The 23,772-nt window shown below is 35.6% G+C and overlaps 1 non-coding gene across 1 annotated transcript; it reads right to left on the reverse strand.

The window, feature by feature from the left end:
- Positions 1–23,412: 23,412 nt before the first annotated feature.
- On the reverse strand, positions 23,413–23,519 carry LOC145071506 (small nucleolar RNA R71). The gene has a single exon (XR_013690517.1). It is a non-coding gene; the product is annotated as a small nucleolar RNA R71 (small nucleolar RNA).
- Positions 23,520–23,772: the final 253 nt, after the last annotated feature.

Below are 23,772 nucleotides of genomic sequence, written 5' to 3' on the forward strand. Positions count from 1 at the left end.
CATTCATTGTCCTTGGACAGTCTCTCTTAAAGTGTCCTGCTTCACCGCACTCGTAACAAGTTGGGCTGGCTCCAATGTCGGGGACCTGGTTGATGGGTTGTACCGGTGCTCTATAGAAACGGATAGTGTGCCCCTTCCTGTTGAAATTTTTGCAATGCATCTCCCGGCAAACCCCAGTATGATGGAAGTTACACTTGTTGCATTTTGGGAGGGTTCCAGCGTATCGATTCATGGGTGCTGGAGTGGCAGGAGTTGTGGCAGCATGAACAGCAATGGTCTGTTGCTTCTTGGTGGAGTCCTGGGCTGGTTGGTCCTTCTTCTTGTTCCAGGACTTCCTTTTTTTGCTTCTCCCACCACTTGCTCAGGGGTGGTTGTTACAGTGTCATGGTTGGCCCTACGGTCGATGAGTTGTTGTGCCAACTCCTAGGCACTGTCAAAGGTAGTTGGTCTAGAGGCCAATACACTATTTTGAATTTGGGGAGACAATCCCCAGAGGTATCGTTCCACCTTCTTTTCCTCAGGAGTGACCATCGCGGGACAAAGGAGTGCTAGATCACAGAATCGGTCGGTGTAAGTTGCAAGGTCAAAGCCTGTCATCTTGAGGTTCCACAGCTCTTGCTCCAGTTTTTGCACTTCGCCCCTTGGGTATTACTCTTTTATCATCATCGTCTTTAAGTCTTCCAAGCTTAACGAGTTAGCCACTGCAAGCGTCAGTGACTTAACGTGGCTGTTCCACCAAGTAAGGGCTCGGCCAGAGAAAGTGCAAGCTGCAAATTTGACCTTGCTTGCTTCAGGGCATGCACAAATTTCGAAGACCGATTCGGTCTTCTCAAACCATTGGATCAGTGTGATGACTCCCACGCTTCCATTGAAAGAATTGGGTTTGCCATTGGTGAAATCTTTAAAGGAACACTCTCTCGGGCGCCCTTGGCTTTCTCCTTGAGTGGAGTTATTAATGCCACTCCCTATCCTTCTGGTACCGTCAGTGTTGATTTGGGACATAGCAACTGCCACTGCGGCCGTGACCGCAGCTTGGAACTGATGGGTTTTGGTCATAAGAACATCCTATGTGCTCATACAAACCCTAATGCTTGGATCTAGGTTTCTCTATTGTACACGCAATTAATCCAAGACTATAAACCCTAGATCTAGCATATGATAATCAATACAACATATAATTAGGGTTTAGATCATACCTTGATTGTTATGTAGCAATAACAATCACAAATCCTCCTTGTAATGAATTTAGAAAGCTTAGAGTCACAAATGTCACTCCTCTAATCATTCACAAACACCAAGAGCAAGAGGATGAAGAAGAGAAGAGAAGGAGGCTCTCAAAAATGTGAGGAAACCCTAGAGAACAAGTTCACCACGTTTTTAGAGCATAAGGGTTCTATATATAGTGAAGCTATTAGGGTTATCTAACAAGGAAACCCTAATTTGGATGATTAAGCCCTAAGCAGCCCATGGACTCCTTTCCTTAAGGCCTTGGACGATTTCTAATGGGTTTCCCCATAGAATTCGTCCAACCTTATAATATAAGGCAATCCATAGCCCAATTGCAATTATCTTATAATTACAATTCCAGTCCCTTAAGTTTAATAAATCTATTTCAGTCATAAACTTAATTCTTATTAATTCTTGACTAATATTAATTTAAGCCCTAAGCAGCCCATGGACTCCTTTCCTTAAGGCCTTGGACGATTTCTAATGGGTTTCCCCATAGAATTCGTCCAACCTTATAATATAAGGCAATCCATAGCCCAATTGCAATTATCTTATAATTACAATTCCAGTCCCTTAAGTTTAATAAATCTATTTTAGTCATAAACTTAATTCTTATTAATTCTTGACTAATATTAATTAAACAATATGATTTCTCCTTTAATATATTATTCCCATAATATATTAATAAATCATATTTAATCCTTTCTCTCCATAATTCATCCTATCAAGTTGCTTTGGTGAAGGCAACCCAAAAGGACCATGCACCATCGGGTCAAGTACATACCAAAATAGTTATGGACTTAGACACTAATCCAACAGTCTCCCACTTAGATAAGTCTAATAACTATTATGAGTATGACTTCAGATCCTGATCTGCAATCATAGCTTTCCAAAGCCGCCGTCAACTCTGATCTTATCAGATATGTCACACCCCAAAACCAAGAACGGCGGAAACGTTCTGGGGAGGAGGACGTCATGTAAAGTATCACAACACAGTAAATGTAAATAAGCAAACAACATCATCCATTGCATTAAATATATAATTTTAATACAAGCGTGTTCTGTACAGTTTTAGACACCAAAAATATAATGTGCATCAAAATAATATGATGAGTCTTGAATGCGCTCCATCTTCTCAAAAGCTAGCATCGGTACCTGTCTACTGATGACCTGAGAATACAAGTTATTTTGAAAGAGTTTATCAGCATTAAGCTGGTGAGTTCATAAGTATTTTAGTGTCGATGTTTGTTATCAAAACGTTTGAACCTGTCGTAAGTATAAGTTGTAAATTGTATGTAAGTGTTTGTAAAAGTTTGAATCTCTCAGAAAAACCTATATTTTCTATTAAAGTAGCCTTCTACCAGGGCTTAAATGTTTTGTATGCTCATTTGTTGTAAAAGTGTGTAATTTCCCAAGTGTAACTATCATTTAGCAAAATATAGTTTGTACATTAATGTTTAAGTGAGGTTATCACTAACAATATGTAATGGGTAAATCATTGTAGTACTGTAGTTTTGTATTATAGGAACTACTGTTGTACTAACTACCTTAAACCGGATATATATTAAGGTATAATGTGATAATTGCACCATACTATCGACAGATAACAACGACATAAAGAACGGTCGTAATAACGGAATGACGTTTGGCACCCGCAGACCTGCAGGTCCGGCTGTAGCTAGCAGCAAGGTGTTGGATAGTCAATCCAGTATAGATCTATACGCAAACTCACGCTCTCCCTCCAAGAGAATTATGGCTACAACTCGGGCCATGACATTTAAGGCATGCTCCGATACAGTGGATCACAATTGTTATCGTATTCTTGTATATGTAATGAAATGTTTCTCGTTCTAGTATAGTTGTATATGTTCTCATAGTATAGTTGTATATGTTCTCTTCCTAGTATAGTTGTATATGTTCTCATAGTATAGTTGTATATGTTCTCTTCCTAGTATAGACTCATGAATGAACTGACTCATTGATCTAGCAGTTGTAATAGTATGATCCTGTGTTACCCCGATGGTAACTTACTAATGGTGTGTCTAGTACGTATGAATATGGAAGTACTTTTATGTCTATATATGTATATTTGATATATAATTAATATGGAAACGACCTTCGGATGGTCACCCGAAATTCCACCAGACCACATCCAAATCGAGGAAAAGGAAATAGGGCAGGTGGCTTTCATAAGCCATTTAAACATTATTTATACATCTATACATATATGGGCATGCAATTTATAAGTAGTAAAACAAAGTTTAAATAAAAGCATTTGATAAGTAAAAGAGTTTGTAAAACATTTTGAAGTAAAACAGTTTGAACAGTGATAAAATCATTGGTTTCCTAGTTATTAATCACATGTGATTAATGCAATCACATGTGATTGAAGCAATAACTATAAGTATTTAACTTGTATTCCCCCCATAAAGTATTTAAACATTTAAAATCATTTCAAATGTTGATTTAAGCGGTATGAACTCACTTGAGCAAAAAGACCAGAGCTTCGGGTTTGAACGGGCACGGAAATCGAGGCAAGATCGTGAGAGAAAGAGAGAGAATGAGCAAAATTTCCGGAAAGCCTCGCATCCCTTTTATAGAGGTGCTGAACCGCCTCGGTACGCTGGGCGTACGAGGGTACGCAGCGCGTACGAGACGTCATCGCTTACGTACTTGGGATGGGGCGGGTCGGATGGGACGGCAGGTCGGATAGCTTCGCATAGGGGCGACGTGGACGATCCGAGGCCCTTGATTCGAGTACGCGGGGCATACGAGGGAACGCAGGGCGTACTCCGGTCCTATCTGCTGACTCCCCTTCGGATATTACCAAGAATTTATATTTAAATTTATATTTATTTTAAATAAACTTCTAAAATTCATATCTCCTTCATACAAACTCCGTTTTCGATGTTCTTTATATCCACACGTAGGTGAGACTACACTCTACAACTTTCGTTTAGACTCCGTTGGCAAATTCCGAAATTATTTTTATTATTTATTTAAAAAATGACGTGATTAAGGAATTTCTTTAAAAATTCATAACTTCTTTATCTGTCGTCGGTTTTTGCCAGACTTTTTACCGCTGAAATACCATTGACGAGACCTTCGATTCTTGTTTAGGTCATTCCGGCCAAAAGTCGCTCGATCTCCGATTCGAGTTTTTAGCTGTCTGTTGCTAAGCTGGACTTGGAAAAATCATAACTTCAATATACGAAGTCGGATTTGGGCATTCTTTTTACGTACAATCATGGTTTGATGACATTTAAACATAGAAGAAATTTAAATAGGAACTTTTTGGAATTTTTAATATCGAAGTTAATTTTATTAACTCAAAAGTGGTTACAATACTTGACTTTTTAGGTCACTACAAAGAGTTGAAATATCGGGTTGTCACAAGATACGCGCGTCCTTTAGATAAGGGATCATATGTTCCTCCATTCTAGATATCATATAAGACATGATTTCTAATCATTCTCTCTATACTATTTCTCGACTTCCGATTTATGACGACTGACTAATTGAACAAATCAAATTAGCCCTAGCCCGGCCAAGCATTTACGTTTGTCATCACTAAATCATCGAGGGGCCCAAAGATATCGCTTTTATCCTACTTTGGACAAAAGGAACGGATAAACTTTGATTCAATGCTTGGTTGCATTTACTCACCGAATCACACACAACAATATGTTTTATAACACCAAGTTACTGGTGCGTTTACATATTATCAATGTGCGACCGATTTGCAAGATACAATACACACATCTCAGTTTCAAGAATATAAGATGTTATCGTCTCACCAATCACTCGTGATACAATTCATGGAGTGATCCAAGTGAGCGTGGGTTTAATCCAATGCTCAAATCATATTCATAAGCACTCATGAACGTTGCAGCAAACATTTGCTTATGTCTAATACTCTTTAGACAATCCACACACCAATTCACGATAGTCTTTATTCATACCTACTTCCAACATATGAACGACTGTGGCCCGTTCGAATAATTTGATTGTTCTAAACCAACGAAATTATTCAGGAATTCAAAACATGCAAAGTGAAACACAAGAATAATACTAATCCCATATGGCCTCAAACCTTTGAGCATAAATAAAACACCTTTTATTTATCACCATATCGATTACTCATTATTTGTTGTTTCGGGTAATCAACTTTTTACTTGAATTATTACAACACTTGTCCCATGCTCTTAGCATGCACACAATGTTTACCTTTGATTCTTACTTTGTGAAATAGATCAAATGAACACATTTCCAATTATACTCATTTCACAACTCCAAATCCTTTTTCATAAGTGAAAGAATATCAAATTCTTGCCACTTATAGAATATGTTAGATTCTAACATTTTATGCAATGATCCTTTTCGTAATGTCATAGCACAAAAAGTCACAATGACTATTGCTAACGATATTACAAAGTCCTCTATTGGAGATTGTTACAATACAATTCCTTAGATATGATGTCTCTCACTCAAAGTACATTCCTTTGAACATCCTTTTGCATAAAAGTTTCTAATCTAGACATAGATTTACAATATTCAATTCCCAATATGGACACGTTTCCATATTTTTCTATATGACAACTTATTCTTAATAGAATCTTATCTATTCATAATAATGTCGATATGGTCCATTCAATACTATACTTCCAACTACTCATAAGTGACCAATCCTCGGCAAACTTTGGATTGTCCTTTGATGGTTGTTTAATTATCTTAGTCAAAACCGATTCTTGTCCTTCTTCCCTCTAAATGCGCTAGACATTTGGAAAATTTTAGAGTGGTCAAATATTATAGAATTTGCAATCGATCCTATACCCGAAGCGTATGGACACGATGCACAATGTCTTACATGAAGATTTAATACTTTATCAATCTTCTGCCATAATATTTTACGTGCTACGTTCTCATAATTCGAAATATGAAGAGGAATGTCGTAGTCATAATCGAAATTTAAGAACGCACTATGTATCCTTTGACTAAATTTATTAAAATTTCTCAATCTAAGCTTTAGATATTGAAACGGAGTACAATATTCTCTCCCTTAATTATAGCAAAACAACTTTACATCCTTACTACTTTGCAAAGTATAACTCTTGTTTTCTATAATTAATATTGCTAACTTGCAATACTGGTCTTAATAATCATACAATCATAACATTTATGCTCCCACTATCATGATGATTATTATAAACACAACACTTATGCTCCCACTAGCTTTGACATGTATTCAGAAAACAGCTTAACTTACAGAAAAACAATACCTATTGAATTTCTTAAGTTCATGTTTCTAATACTTAATGCTTTGATAATCCTTTATCAAGGCTTCTTAATCTCATACACCTTTATCCAAGATAGCTCATATGTGTCTTAAACAATTAAGACTAATTGCCAAATCTCACAATTCGAATCATGGAGAGGGATACCGTAACCATAATCAAATTTGAGAATGCAATTTTACAATTGCTGTCTTCTTAAAATCTTTCTTAGTGAAAGCATTTTCTCACAGTCATTTTCATGAAGGAAAAAATCTTATGACACTTAGATTTTAATGGTGTATGTGTTCCTATCCATGTGAATTTGTCAAAACCAAGGTTTACGACAAATTCAAACTCATATGGACCGAACTTTCTTAATCTTGATTTCTTGCCTTATGGTAGCACAGTTGCCCACCATGTCTTCCAAGTAGTTAAGCAGCTCACCTTGTCCTATCAATGTACTTTTCATTGATCAAGGTGCCTGCCTTTTATGCGTTCAAATGAGAACTCATAGAACTCATATGCATAATTAACTTAATTGGAATGGCATAGAAACAAAATAGTGTCAACACGATAGGTTGTAAACCTCAACTTGTGTGCTAGTGATGATCGATAAGGTTTATTTGTTCTTGAAACCTTTCAAGACCATTAAGACTCCCACTGACTCCTTGACATATAAGATTCTCTTGTCAATAAATATTTCTTGACAAACAAATATTCAAGAGTTAGTGTAGTTTTTATCAAAACACTTCATAAATTGGTCCTAGTTGGTCTTTGTCTTATCCAAGACATCACAACTTTCCACATTTTATGAATGTTATAAACCTTCTTAATACTTATCACTCATTGTCACAATCTTAACTTGTTTTGGAACGAAGTATGATTGACTTCTTGATTTAACCATTTCTTCAATTCTTGATTCCTCTTCTTAGACATACAATTGTACTAAGACTTACTTAGAGGATCAATTGAGATATGGTTCTTAATCATTAAGACTTATCATAAAGCATAAAAGGTACTCTCCCTTCTTCTTAGAATGGAGAAACTTTTATCTTTCTGCCTACTTGATTCTTCTTGTTCGTTCTGCTATTGATTTAAACATTTTCAATCAATTCAGAATTACACTTAATCTTATAAGTATAATCATATTTACTAAACCTTTAGTAAATCATGACGAATATCTTGGTTACTCTTATGGTGGATTTGATCAACACGCAACTTTGTGTATTTGATCTCCTAGTCCTTCATTTGACACTTTGTCAATGAATTAGTCTAATTTCCAAATATGAAATTTCTCATTCATCATGCAACCAAGTTGCGTGATTCCAAGTTTTTGTCCAATTGAAACTCGGGCGATGAGAAACTCTCCTTATTTGGTAAATTTTCAACATTTCCATAATTAAGAATCAAATCCCTTATTACTAATAATAGAAACATTCAAACACCAATTTTTCATACACGCCATTGCAAGGATAAATAAATAATATAAAATCAAAATTTATTTTATTGCGGAAAAAATTTGTCCTTACAATGTAATTCATTGAAAAACTACGCTAATACATATTTCTTATCAATCTAATTCTAACTCTAAGAAGTAGCTCAAGAATCTAATCTTCAAGTAATGCGATCGAAATCCATTTCTTCACGGTTAGATTCTACTCACTTCTTCCCTTAAGCTTCCTTCCTTTTCTTTGATCCTACAAAACATCAATTATAATCTTATCACAATATGTATTAAGAATCTAGAATAGGAGCTTAAAAGAGTTAGTCAATGGATTTATTTACCTAAAGCAGAGCCATATGTTCTGACTCTCCCATCTCTTAGATCTCTTAGGTAAATAGGGCAGCTTCATCTCTAATGCCCCTTCTCTTGGCAATAAAAGCAAATTGACTCTTTTGGAACAGGACATGGAACTACTTTAGACATTGCCTTTCTCTTATGATTAAACTTTTCGATCATAGCATGTCTTTCGTTGCCATTTTCTATATCCATAGAGGTCTTGAAGGCAGATTCACCAATCAACTTTGCTTTTCTATTGCACCAAACCATTGTTGATTCAGCGACAATAAGCATATAGGTGAGATCTATAAGGGTCACGCCGCAGTTCATCATATAGTATTCTCTTACGAACTCACTATATGAGTTAGGAAGTGACTGAAGAACCCAATCAACAGCCATCTCCTCACAGACAACGGATCCCAACATTCTTAACCTATCAATGTGTGACTTCATCCCTAGGACGTGTGCACACACTGACTTTCCTTCTTTATGTTTACTTGCCAAAAGGGAGTGAGTGAGTTTGAACTTTTCAAGCCTTCGAACTTGTGGGTTAGGGAGAATAATTGGAGGAGGTGGAGGAAGTGAAGCATGATCTCTTGTTCCTCGATCGAATCGTGGAATATCATCTTCATGTGGAAAGCTTGTTCCACGGGATTTGGGAAGACCATAGTTGTCGAACTTTGACATCTACAAAACGGGAGAAAACGAATTCAAGTTAGTTGATTGATTGAGTCCTTAGTAAATCACCCAAATGAGATACTAAGGCTAGGACTCAACACAATATGCTACAACCTAGAAAAGGGATGCCGTAATCTAGTTGCAGAACATTTGAAGGTAAGCGAATGACGATTCACTAATTTCCACCATGAAAAACAAAAAAGAAATTTAAGTTTTAAATCTATGAAAACTCCTAGATCCTTTGAGATTCATTGAACTTTCAATGGCATGTTTAAATCTCGATATGCCCCTCTAGTTTGTGACTGGGATGCCGAGGATCACAAAGCGGGTGTGAATAACCATGCAAACTTACATGGTGCCCTCACATGTTACAGTCACCTATTCGATGTGCCGGTAAACCACACACGCTCCACCGAACTATGACAAACATTGAGTCACCCTTTGCTACCTTTGCTTTGAACCATTTAGTGTGCCGGTAAACCACACACGCTCCACTAATGTCTTCGCAAGGGAACAAAGTGTAATTTCATGGAATTGCATCAATTCAATTCATTATACTTATAATGGAAGGTTTTCTCCTATCCTACCCGTTCGGCTAACAACCCTCCACTGGTCAAGAGTGCGGTGGGTAAGAGTGGATACCCATTCAATCGCCATTTTATAGGCAATTTCCTTAAACACCCCTTATAGACCAGCTTCGTGAATGAGGCCTACTAACGTAAGACTGACTTTTACTCATACATATATATAATGTTAGACTTTTAATGTTATATATAGTATAGGGTGTATTTTACACTTTTAAAATACTAGGAGGTCAAATTTAACAATTATACTTTTAATTCAATTAAATTGTAAACCTAAACTTTTATGGATTTATTAAACCTCTTTTAATTATACTCCTTAATTAATTAATAAAACCATAAGGGTGTGATTTGAACTTTTCAAAACAATACTAGGGTTTTAGAATTTAACATTCCTAATTAACCTTTTAATCAACTTTTAAATTCCAAAACTTGAGGGCAAGTTTTGAAACATTTCAAAATATTAGGGTTTAGAATTTAAATATACATCAAAATTAAACTTTTAATCAAAATTTAAATTCCAAAACTTGAGGGCAAGTTTTGAAACCTTTTCAAAACATTAGGGTTTTAACTATTTAATTTCAAAACTAAACTTTTGAGTTTAAATTTAAACTATAAAACCTAAAGTGAAAATTGAAACTTTTCATAACTCAAGGATCAAATAACAAATAATATAAATTAGACAATTAATTTCATCATTATCTATATTTGACCTAATTTCAATTTCTTGCAAAATAAGTTACCCAATTAATACAAATAATCAACTTTAATCATATAAGGAAATAAATATTTTATTAATTGATAAATATCTTCAGTTAGATCAAGAATATACTCATATATATCATAAAATCGGATTTATATTGATCTAATATGATAAAGGCAAGTATCTCAAAGACAAACAGCAAGAAATCCCGATATTTGCTCTTTCTGACGCTTGAACTCGCCGAGTACCCATATGGACTTGTCGAGTAGGGAGCTACTCGTCGATTCCACAATGGGACTCGCCGAGTCCATCAGGCAGGCTCACAAAAATCGAATTTTTCAAGCATGAACAAATTAACAAGGCATCAATACAATAGAAACCAATCTAGGCTCTGATACCACTGACGGGTTTTTGGTCATAAGAACATCCTATGTGCTCATACAAACCCTAATGCTTGGATCTAGGTTTCTCTATTGTACTTGCAATTAATCCAAGACTATAAACCCTAGATCTAGCATATGATAATCAATACAACATATAATTAGGGTTTAGATCATACCTTGATTGTTATGTAGCAATAACAATCACAAATCCTCCTTGTAATGACTTTAGAAAGCTTAGAGTCACAAATGTCACTCCTCTAATGGTTCACAAACACCAAGAGCAAGAGGATGAAGAAGAGAAGAGAAGGAGACTCTCAAAAATGTGAGGAAACCCTAGAGAACAAGTTCACCACGTTTTTAGAGCATAAGGGTTCTATATATAGTGAGGCTATTAGGGTTATCTAACAAGGAAACCCTAATTTGGATGTTTAAGCCCTAAGCAACTCATGGACTCCTTTCCTTAAGGCCTTGGATGATTTCTAATGGGTTTCCCCATAGAATTTGTCCAACCTTATAATATAAGGCAATCCATAGCCCAATTGCAATTATCTTATAATTACAGTTCCAGTCCCTTAAGTTTAATTAATCTCTTTTAGTCACAAACTTAATTCTTATTAATTCTTGACTAATATTAATTAAACAATATTATTTCTCCTTTAATATATTATTCCCATAATATATTAATAAATCATATTTAATCCTTTCTCTCCATAATTCATCCTATCAAGTTGCTTTGGTGAAGGCAACCCAAAAGGACCATACACCATCGGGTCAAGTACATACCAAAATAGTTATGGACTTAGACACTAATCCAACAGGAACATGACAGGATCATATTGGGGAGGCGGCGGTGGCGGATTTGTCTGTGTTCTGTCAGTGCGTCTAGCAGACCTACGAGGCGGCATCTTTCTGTTATAGAATTTTAGAGACAAAATGTGTATAAGTCTTTTAGTAATGGTTATTAGTCGTGTGCCGTAAAACTTGATTATCAGTTTTTAAGTATAGCATTTCCATGTTGTTCGAAAGTGGCAATCAATTCATAGTAGAGGTCTATATAAACAAACTTATGAATTTAGTAGTAATGACTCGAATGAAATCTTGTAATTTGTTCCATGCCTGATTCACTCCTAAGATCACCCGATGTACACCAGTTGCGTATAATTAAGGTCTAATAGGCCGTTGAACTTAATGAGTCTGCCCTAGGCCCACAACCAAACAAGGAACAGGACCCAAGGCGGACTCGCCATTTCTAAGTCGATCGTCTCTTAATTATACCTAACCTGGGGGTATTCATTTAGCAGTCTTAGAGGCACCATAAGCGAACCATCTGTAATACCCGGTTATGAAATAGTTGGTAAACTCCCAATGAAATAAAATGTATGCTGATTTCATTTATATAGTTTAGTAAATGAAGTTTTGTAAAGTTTGACCTTATAAAAGGTCCACATCACACTATGGTATGGAAAAATTTCGACATTGACACGACTCTCTTGAACGGTTTAGTCTCTAAATTTGAAGGGTCAAATGCATGCATGTGAGGGGTAGTGTTTTAACGTATTCTAGTAGCCTGAGTCTTTATCGATTCGTCAGTAGTGTACACACTACTCGCGATGGGTGATGTTTCATGGGCCATAGAATGAAGGTATGATAGTCTGCATTGGCCTAATTCCTGCCCTAGTTTTTGTCATTTGGTGTTCTGCCTTTACCACACGTTCTCTCCAACGCTGTTGACATTCCTTATACCCTTTAGTCTCGGCTCGGGCTGCGATCCCTTTCCTCCAAAAGGTTTGACGTGGTTTTTGATCTCGTTCATGGCCGCTATCTGGATGACGAATGCGTATTGCGGTGATCTTGGTGGTAGCGCCGATCGTCATTATTCTGCTTATTGATGCTTGTGTTGGTACTTTCTCATGAGAGATGTGGCATGCTATGACAAGGAGAATCTTGTCCGCTATTCTTCCCCCGTTGAGGTTGTAAAAACCCCACCCATGCCATAGGGAAGGTGTCAACCTAGTTCCTAACTCCGTTTCTGTAAATCTATGGCTCATCGAGGTGTAAGACCATGGAAGTCTCGTCGGGGTCTTCCTTTATTATTTCTTCAGGATCCTCTTCAAGATCCTCTTCGTCGGGGTCTCTTGGTAGTTAAGCTCCCGTCACGTTGCTGGTGCGAGAATAGGGGTAGAAGAGATAATTAATAGACGTCTAATCCTATAATTACTTATAGGGGTGACCCTTATCACTCACATCTATAATCACATAGTGCATACCAATTATACATAATCTGAGATAGAATAGACCTTCGAATAAATGACTCTACTCTAAGTCCATAACCAAACAAGGAACAGAAAGTAGAGCAATAGTCATAGATTCTGAGTCTATAATATCTTTGATTATGTATAACCTTAACGTATGCACTTAGTCATTATAGGCCTACTAATAGGGGTCTTTAGTTTTCACATAAGTTAGATATAGTATCACAAAATACTCCAATAGTATTTTAAATGTTTGACTTATGCTTTTTCAATGTTTCCTGGTAACTTTTTTTTAGACTTGTTGCAACACCACAACCATTCCTGGGCATATGCTAATCACTTCTAGGTCATACATAGTTGATCAGGCTATGTAATTCCCAGACCTGACTATACATCCCTAAGCCTACGTGTGCCATTCAACAATCACTACTTTTGTTTTGTTATAGTATGATGCTGACCTTAGTATGTATGCATATATACTTTTAACAAGGAACTATTTATTTCTAAAAGTATAGTTGTTTGGAAATGTTTAATCAGAGACTTCAGTCCCAATGTATTTATAGTTTGTATATCTTATGTGGTTCGATATACTTAGTTAACTATAAACAATGCTCTGATACCAATCTGTCACAGCTCCAAACCAAGGATGGCGGAAACGTTCGGGGGTGGAGGACTTCATGTATAGTATCACAACAACGATAATAGCGCTCAAACTAAATACTACCATCATAAATATAACTGAAAAAGTTACACCAAAGTATATGTTTACATGTTTCAAATCAATTACATTATAATGACAAAATGAACTGTTTGACGATTTATCGTCCCATCCTTAAAACGCTGTTGGTTTTCCTGTTTCACTGATTTCCTGAGAATACAAGTAATTTTGAAAAAGTGTCAACAATTAAGTTCGTGAGTTCATAAGAGTTTTGTTTGAGAATAAAACCGTTTTCTTTGTAGAGAAAAACGACAAAGTATGTTTCCAGAAAATCCAATATTTTCTTTATCAGGTGCGAAATGAATGCTTCTATGTTATACGATAATGAACCCTAGAAAGACCCGTAGATTCCTTCTATAATCACTCGGTGTATATAAGTTATATAAGATTTAAATTAAATAAACCGTCGAATATAATGGGTCTGCCCTAGATCCACAACCAAACAAGGAACAGGAAGAAAGGCGGGCCCACCAATTCTAAGTCGATTATGAATAGATTCTTATATAACTCTAACATATACACTTAGCAATTATAGCCGAAGCCTAACGATTCTAGTCGATATGTGGTGTTAATAAAATCTGTTCCAAAGAAAAATCCAATATTTTCCTTATAAAAGTTATGTAGTCCTAAATCCCAGCACCGAAAATGAACAAGTATTTTTCCATACTTAAAGATATAAAAGTGATATAAATCGGCATAAAACCCATTTGATTTAGAAGTAAACCCCTTTCTAAGGTAAAAGTTACCTTGTAAACTTGAAAGATTGTTAACTACCTATGTGGGTCACTATAACTATACTAAGATTAACCGGTGCTTTGTAATGTACCCCTTTTTGTATAAACCTGGTACTTTGTATTCGTATCCCATTTATATGAATACCCGGTACTTGTTGATGTACCCTTTTTAGTATAAACCTGGTACTTTGTATTCGTACCCCATTTATATGAAGACCCGGTACTTTGTGATGTACCCCTTTTTGTATAATCCGGTACTTTATATTTCTACCCCATTTCGTATGAAAACCTTTTGTAATGTAAATGAACATAAACTATACCTATTATAGCTTATCAAAATGTTTTTAATGTATATGCAACCTAACTATACCTATTATAGTGTAGTATGTTTGTTTGTGGTGTATAAGAACCCTTTTCTATGTAAGTCGAATGTATGGCAAAATATAACTATGTTTAACATTCTTGTTTTATACTAATGGTAATGGAAGAGGATTCTTACACTTTAGTGAGTATTTATCTATTATGTAATTATACCACATCAAGAAACACATGTAAAATATGAAATCTTCAATATTAACACTTTGCTCAACAAGTTACAAAGTGCGATGAAAGTTATAAACTGTTATCTAGATTTTTACTTTCCTACACTGTTTTAGAAAACTCCTAGAAAAATCATATGAAGTCGAAAACTGAATCCGTAAATTCTGGGAGTTCAAAAAATGTATCTAGTTTATTGATAATTTTAATTATGATTTTTAGAAGTCTTTAACGAGTGTTAAAATGCTCATATTCACAGATTGGTCCGAATTTGTTTCTGAAATGATAGGCAGTTTTGTAAAAATCACCATAAATCCTAGAAAAATCGTGTCGAGATGTGCAAGTAGTCATTTTAAAGCTAGGAACTGGAACTACTTGCACCTAAAACAGTTTTGAAAACTAAAATGTTTAAGTTGCCCAAAACAGTCTGTGAATGGAGTTGAACTTTTCTGATGAAGGCTGTTAAATGAGTTTAGTTGTGTTCTTGGTGTTTTAACTTGTATTCCCCCCCCCCCCCCCCCCCCCCTTAAAACTTAAGAAAAACATGAAAAGATAGGGGTATGAACTCACCTTATATGATTTCAGTGGGTGAATGTTGAAGAACAGAAACTCAAGAACACTTGGAGGATTACTTGAAGATTCAAGAGTCTAACACAATTATGATGGAGTTTCTGTAAGAGAGCAATGATTTGAGTAAAAGGAAGTGTAATAACCATATGAAGGGTGATGATTCTTACCAAGTGTAGAAGAAAAGCTTGAAAAATGTCTTGGAAATCTCGAAATTGTGAGAGAGAATTTGAGAGAAAAGATGTGTTTTGATCTTTGGTGGAGAAATGAGAAAAGTGTGTGGGAATGAGGGAAGAGAGAGGGATGTTTCAGCTCAAAAACGTGAGTATGAGTGGGAAAAGTACCCTTGAATGACCAGGTATGATGGTGAGGGGTGTGGGTTAGTCATAGAGTGGGTATGGGGGTGGTTGCTTGTGTCTAACATTATGGCAAAGTCAACACTCCACTACAAAATCTTACTTGATAGATTTTATCAATATATGGGTCCTTATATGCCAAAATATGAATTTGGGTGAAAATCCCGCTTTAAAATGATGAAAAAGGGGCTTAAAACGGAGTCATGGTTGAAAACCGAGTGAAAAATGAGAAATTTTGAAGTTCTAGGCGAGGGTGCGGTCATCAGCAGCCTTGGAACCGGAGTGGCTCGGCTGCTGAGGCGGATCCGAGGAGAAGGGACTGCGGTCCGAAGGCTCGATGCGGTCAGAAGCCAAGGCTCGCTGCGGCTGGACGGCTGCGGTCTCCTTGGCTGTGACTGGACGGCTGCGGTCTCCTTGGCTGCGGCTTCGGATGGCTACTTCGGCTTGACCCCTTTGACCTCGGTTCAAGAAGGACTTGGCCCCTATAGAGAGGCTTCAGCCCTAAGGGGCTATTTTCCAATGTATCACTCCTCCTTGAGTGATTTTTCACCAAAATAAGTGTCGGGATGCCCCAAATGATTATAAAACTCGAATGACGTTTTTGAGAGAGATTTGGGAGAGATTTGACATACTTGGAGAGATTTCTCATACGGAGAGAGATTTAGGAGAGATTACATAGAGGTGGCAAAAATTGACACGGCACGAAACCCGACACGAACCCGACACGAAATAAATGGGTTTGGGTAAGATATTTCAACCCATTTAAATAAACAGGTTGACACGACACGACACAAAAATTAAATGGGTAAGGTTAGGGTTGAGAATTTCAAGTCGAATATGACTCGAAAATGACCCGTTTATTTATATGCAAGTATTTTGAATTACTTAAATAAACTAGAAAGATACAAAATCAAAACCATAAGTAAAAGAAAGCCTTCAAATTGAATTGTTTTTTCATGTTGAAATGACTTAGCCGTCTAAATCAAGACTTCATTTCAATTTTTCCAGTCTCTCCCAAACTACCCAGTCTCTTTCACCACTCTCGCATCCTCATGACCTTTGCCATCCACCTCCCCAACTCCCACTCTTTTAATTTTGTCATCTGAACTTGCTATGACTTTATCTATTCTGCCTCCAAACTATTAGCTTTTCCTTTCTGCCTACCTAACTCCTACTCTTTCAACATGCTCAATCTTTTAATCTCACATGACATGACATATTTCGAGGTATAGCCCTAACCCGAAACCCAACACGAACTCGACACGAAAATAAACGGGTTGACTCGACACGACACGTTAATTAAATGGGTCGGGTTAGGGTCAAGCACTTTCAACCCGTTTAGTGTTTCGACACGACACGACACGACACGATTGCCACCTCTAAGATTACACATTCTTGGAGAGATTTGGGAGAGATTCCATATTCTTGGAGAGATTTGGGAGAGATTCCACATTCTTGGAGAGATTTGGGAGAGATTCCACATTCTTGGAGAGATTTGGGAGAGATTTGACATACTTGGAGAGATTTCTCATACGGAGAGAGATGTAAGAGAGATTCCACATCCTTGGAGAGATTTGGGAGAGATTTGATGTACTTGGAGAGATTTCTCATACGGAGAGAGATTTGGGAGAGATTCCACATGCTTGGAGAGATTTGGGAGAGATTCCACATTTTTGGAGAGATTTGGGAGAGATTGAGTGAAAGAGGTTGAGAGAGACTTCTTTCGAGACCTTTTTGAGTGTTTGGCTCTGTATTTTAAGGTTCATAAACCTCATTAAGTCTTGTTATGACTGTCATATGCCCACGAGGGTTAAGGAATAATGTTTTATCGAGTAGTTTCATCACTTGCCCTGATTAGGTTTTAGAGTTTCCGAAAACGTGAAAACTCTAAGTGATACTTTGTATTAAGAATGTGAGTTGTTTAATAAGAAACATAATGAAAACCCTAGTACACAAGGGTTAGATGAGTTGACCGGTTTGACTTGTTGACTTTAGTTGACTTTGACTTGACTGAGAATTGACAGTTGTCACAATATATATATATATATATATATATATATATATATATATATATATATATATATATATATATATATATATATCCACAGAAACCACACTCAAAAGATTAAAATGACATACATAATAATAACAACATAATCATTAATCATAAATTGTAAATACTTCTTTATGTACACCATTAGATGTACAGTTGGTAAATTTATCATTCTATCTATAACGAAATAAAAAGGTTATTAAGTGATAAGTTGTCACATTCCATAATTAAAAAAATTGTGTTCAAGATTATCTTTTAACTTTTAAAACATATTTCAAAAACTTACATTTTGTAAAAGATTTAGGAAAAATTATTAATAAACACTTCCAATTCTTGTTGTAAACTTATTCTCTTCCTTATTTTGTTTGATATAACATTTCTTTGCAACTCAAAATTAGCATAAAATTAATAGGTAAAATATACATGTATATTACTCAGGTTAATTAAAAGATATGTTAAATAGGAAGAAGTAAATTAAAAATTTATAAAGTGGAGACGTTTAGGGATGTACAGAAAAATAATATTGTTGGAAATACGAGAATGTGATAAATGCCACTTTATATCTTTAAGGTTAGGATTCATACATAGGAGTTTGATCGAACATGGTTAAACTTTAATTGGATGGATACATACAAGCACACAAAGGTCATTGCTTCCTAATTATGGCATTGTACTTTGAAAGTACATTGCTATAATTTGGAGTTTTTATATACAAACAACCATACAATCACAAAGAAACATATAAACATGTAGATCAATCCATCCTAATTACAACATGGTAATTTAAAACTACAATGAAACAAGTGGGAACACTGTTCATTTATTTACCAGTGATATTTTATATCGACAAATAATATTTTTGTCAACTTTGAAATGTTTGTAAGCATTTGACATGTAGTCTACAATATTTTGATAACTTCTGTGAGATATGACATTATTCGATGATATTGATTGTTTTGTTATATATTTATAGCATGCAAAATGCATGTTGTAAAGTATGTCATAAATGCATGTCATTAAAGCATCTGTCATAAATGAAGATGACACACATTTTCATTTCATAGTTTATGACACCTAAATGTGTGCCATATTTTTTTATAATATTGGTCTTTAATGAAACGTATTTTGTAACGTCCCAAATTCCATACTAAGTTTTTCATTTTTAAAATAGAATAACCACCTATTTTTAAGAAAATTACACTCTGATCAAACCACTTATTCATAAATGATTATCTAGAAATCTGAGTATGTATTGAATCCGAGTCCATATTGACTTTGAGCCCAGATTAGTTCCATTGGGTCTGTATCAACCCCAAGTCCATATTGACTCTGAGCCCAGATCGACTCCATGAATACAACTTATAATCACATCCAAAAGATTTACAAAGACAGTATGCACAATCGAAATCTTGTGTCCTATAGTATAATGAGAAGACTCACCTAAATGAAGACCTAAAATCCCCTACTCATAGTCCCACAGAATCAGCTACATTGTCCTCCTAAACCAATCATAAGCTAAATCTCAAGCTATAGCTTAACACCCATCTATGTTTGACTAAAAGTCAATGGTCAACGGACAAATTCCAATTCAGCAGATAGCCACATCATGGCCTCCCATTTGCCACAAAGTTGGAGAAAAAACAACAAAATAATCAGGCATGCCACATTCACCATGTCATGGCCTCCCTTTCCATGTTGTGGGAACTATGTCTCAACAACTTACTAGATTAAGTTGTTTTCCTTCAACCCCAAGAGCTTTAAAGCTCAAGTCTTGTCCTTCCCAAGGTCTTGATGGATATAGTTTCCAACTTTACCCATTACTACATCCCAAAATGTCTAAATTTCTTAAACCTAGATTCTTAAAGACAACTTAAGGCATGAGCTCAACCATAAAACTCTTAATAACCAAAGCCACAAATCCATAACTTCTAGAAGGACTTCTTCCTTCTATTCCAACATAAAAATCATAGCTTTACGAACATGCATGTCCAATGCAAGTCTAGATCTTAATCTACGTCAAAAAGGGGCAAAAAACCAAAATCTCATACATGGAGCTCAAAACACAATCAAACTTCATATGCAAAAGATATAGTGACCAAGGGTCCAAGATGAGCTATAAAGTTGCAAACTTAATCTCATGAAACCAACCCAAACTTGAATAGGAACCAAGAAATGCAATAAATCTTAGATCTGTGAAGAGAGAACCAAAAAAGGTGGAAGCGTTATACCTTCCAAAGCTCCATAAGATGCATAAGGTGCAAGATGTGAAGCTATGCACTCTTCCAACTAGCAAGAACACCTCTTCTTCTTCCAAAATGCAAGCCAAAGATTCAAACTTCAAGAATCACCATTACTACAACAAAAATCACTCTAAGGAGGCTAGGGTTTCGTTTGAAAAGAGTTAGAGGCTGATAAGGATGCCCTAATCCTTGAGATTACGTGTTTAAATATGGAGAAAACCCTAAAAATCATAGGCTTGGTACAACTGCCACGTCGTAGCCTTCCTTTACCACGTTGTGGCGACCAACTAAAATGTGATCATGCAAACTGCACCACATCATGGTGCTCCAATCACCATGTCGTGGCACCTAGTTTTTCCCAAAAAAACTGATCTTTGATCCCACTAATCCCTCACCTGATCCATTCTATGAAATGGGGGTTACATATTTACATGTCATCTGACCCTTTTATGATACGCACTCCATTTCATTAAAAAGGTTGTTTTCTAATAGTCAGGTCATGTGTTGTGGGCATAATTCTTTAAAGTCCATCCTCTTTTACTAATGATTTTTAGATTTCTTATGCCAAATTTTGATCAATCGTTGTCAAAAATGTTAAATATCATTATCGTGTGCCTCAAATGAAAGACATTTGCATGGCAGATATACCGAGATTAAATGTTGCAAATCTCATTTTCCCTCTATATACCAATTTCACATATGCTGGTAATATTCTTGAAACAATGATTACGGAAGTGCCAATGTCGAATGATATGATCTCGATTTACAAGAACATCCTAAAGTTTAACAAAATCCATGTTCCTACAGAGCATCAAGCTATAATTAATTTTGTTATCATTATGAAATGAACTAGTGGTGGTGTTAAGAGGAAATCCAAGGTGATTGAAGAGGTTGTTGTTGCGAAGCCAAAGAAACATAAAAGGCTAAAGAAGAAGGTGAAACTTTCTCTTGTTGATGAGGTAGAAATTCCTGAAGCAGATGATGAGGTTACTTTGAGTGATGTTCATCTTGATACATATATGCGTGATACAGCTATGTCTTTTGACATTTCGAAGACTTCTGATATGTGCATATTTGTTCATATACTTTGCGTGTTATCTTAATATTTTTAGCAACAATTGTGCTTATTTTAGGACAAAAGGTACTTAATATGTTTAAAAATTGTTTTGTAGCCGCAAATACATACTCATGATGAAAAGGAAGCAAATGCGGAGTTGGAAGCAAGAAAGAGTGTGCTAAGTCAATCGAAGTCAAAGAAGTCAAGAAATTTGAGGCCCACGGCATCGGGAATTCCTTCCACATCGTGGTGGATAGAATATTCGCAATCAGTAAAGTTGCCTTCAGGAATACGCGTGGAACAAGATTGCCACATCATGGAGCGTATTCGCCAAACTGTGGGAGGCTGAATTATGGAAACTATAAATTTCGAACATTAGGTCGAATGGAGGGACTCCTGACCGATTTTCTGGAGAGGAGCTGCGACAAATACCTCTTGAAAAACCTTAGAGGGTCAGAATTCAATTTGAGCTTAATAGTTAAAGAGATCTAGAACAAAACAACATTAAATCTTTCGGTTTGCTAGATTTATCATGTCTAGTCTTATTTACATTGACTTTATGTGTTTTTATGTTATGATTATAGGCTAAAACCCTTTTACTTTCATTGGTCATGATGAACCCTTTGAACTATGTGCTGATTTCAAACATATGATTAATTATTGTTGGTTTTTCTAGTATTGATAAATAAGAATCATACATGTTTTAGTTCTAGTCATTGATTTCCTTGATATAAGTTTTGTGTAGTAGATGATCATTCTATATGCATGAACTTGATTACCTAGTGGTTTATGATCATAAAATTGCTAAAGCTAGGGTTGGACAAATCTAGATTAGGTAATTAAAGTTAGTACTGCAATTGTGTTGGAGAGCATAATTGATCCATAATTTGTGCATGGTTGCTTGACTTGATCATAGGAAAGTAACGAATAGATTTATCGTGCATAGCCAAATTCATCTTAATCTCAATTTAGTGTTTACTTGTGTTTGCTCATAACATAGTATGTCATAAATTGGTAACAATTAGAAATTTGATCAAAATAACTAGTTACATCATAATTTGATAACTAACAATAGTAATTTAATAAGAAATCAACCATAGGGAAAACGGGGAATTCGGATCTAACAAAAGTACTCTTTAATATTGAATTTAAATTTTTTTTTCTTTGCTTAGTTTAATAGTGATATTTGGTAGTTGTTTGATTTAAGTTCTTTTAATCTTGCAAAATCAGTAAACCCCCATTTAAAGTTTGTTTCTTAGTTTAACTTATAGTAATTGTTTTATTAATTAAATTTCGTTCCCTGTGTTCGATACCCGACTTACCTAAATTGTTAAATAATCCAACTAGGTACATTGCCTATAGGTACATAAATTAGTTAAGTCGTTAGGTTTATAAATTTAAAAGTTGATATGTATAATTTTGCACATCTAGTTTTTGGCGCTGTTGCCGGGGAACAACTTATTTGACTTTTAAATTGAATTACTTTTAGTTATTCGATCCTTTTGTGGGGTAAAAACCACAAAAAGTTATTTTCTACATTGTTTGAATTTCTCTGCATATTTAGTAGCCACGCTGTGGGCAAGATCGACTACGACGTGGTCATTGTTTGTTCAGTTTTTAGTTTTTGTTTACTTCATTTTTACACATTTTTGTTTTTGTTTTTGTTTTGTTTCAGTGATTTATGACCCGAGGATCTGTAAATCCAATAGTTCCACCATGTCAAGATCCTAAATCGGATTTCCATATAAAGAAACATAAAAAGGTTGACGAATTGACTAGCACCTTCGAATTTGACACCTTCGAACAGTTTGAGAAGAGTCCAAACAAGAAGGGTATTGGTTGCGATCCAGAAACCGAAGACGATTCAAAAGAAGACATAAAATGCGAGGAAGAAGAGATAGCGAACATAACCATGATGACTATGTAGGAATAAAAAAAGAGGATGTGTAATAACAATGGTCTTGGTCTAGTTCCATCCACGATTCCATTTGCAACTAATTTTGAGATCAAACTTATCGATGCTCAAAGATATACCTTTTTTCGAGAAAGATTGTGAATATGATTTCAATCACATCGATGAAGTTTTGGACATTGCAAAATATTTCAATGTTCCAAATGTTTCAAGAGATGCAGTTTTACTGAGAATGTTTCCCGTGACATTTATTGGAGATGCAAAAATATGGTTGACGTCACTCGCTTCTGGAACAATTAGATCTTGGTACAACCTTTGTGAAAAATTCATAAATCAATTTAGTCCTCCTTCGAAGATTTCCAAACTTAAAAAGAAGATTGCTAACTTCCAACAAGAAATTGGTGAATCCTTATACGAAGCTTGGAAAAGATAAAAAGGTCTTATAAGAAATTGTCATCAACATGACTTAAATGATAGGGTGAATGTTACCATAATGGAACTCCTTGATTCTTAAGGACCAATTATGAAGGAAGATCCAACTACAATCAAAGAGTTGATCAAAGAATTTGTAAAACACTCAAGAGAGTATCTCAACCCTTGAGAGGACGTGAAAAGAAGCAAGGTACATGGAGATAGAGGACACGAGAATTTGGTAGCAATAATGGCTAAACTCGAGAATATGGATCGGCAAATGACGAAGATGGATCAATCTATACGTTCC

Source organism: Lactuca serriola, chromosome 8 (genome assembly GCF_051521515.1).
Source record: "Lactuca serriola cultivar US96UC23 chromosome 8, Lser_US96UC23_V15, whole genome shotgun sequence".
Classification (NCBI taxonomy): domain Eukaryota; kingdom Viridiplantae; phylum Streptophyta; class Magnoliopsida; order Asterales; family Asteraceae; genus Lactuca; species Lactuca serriola.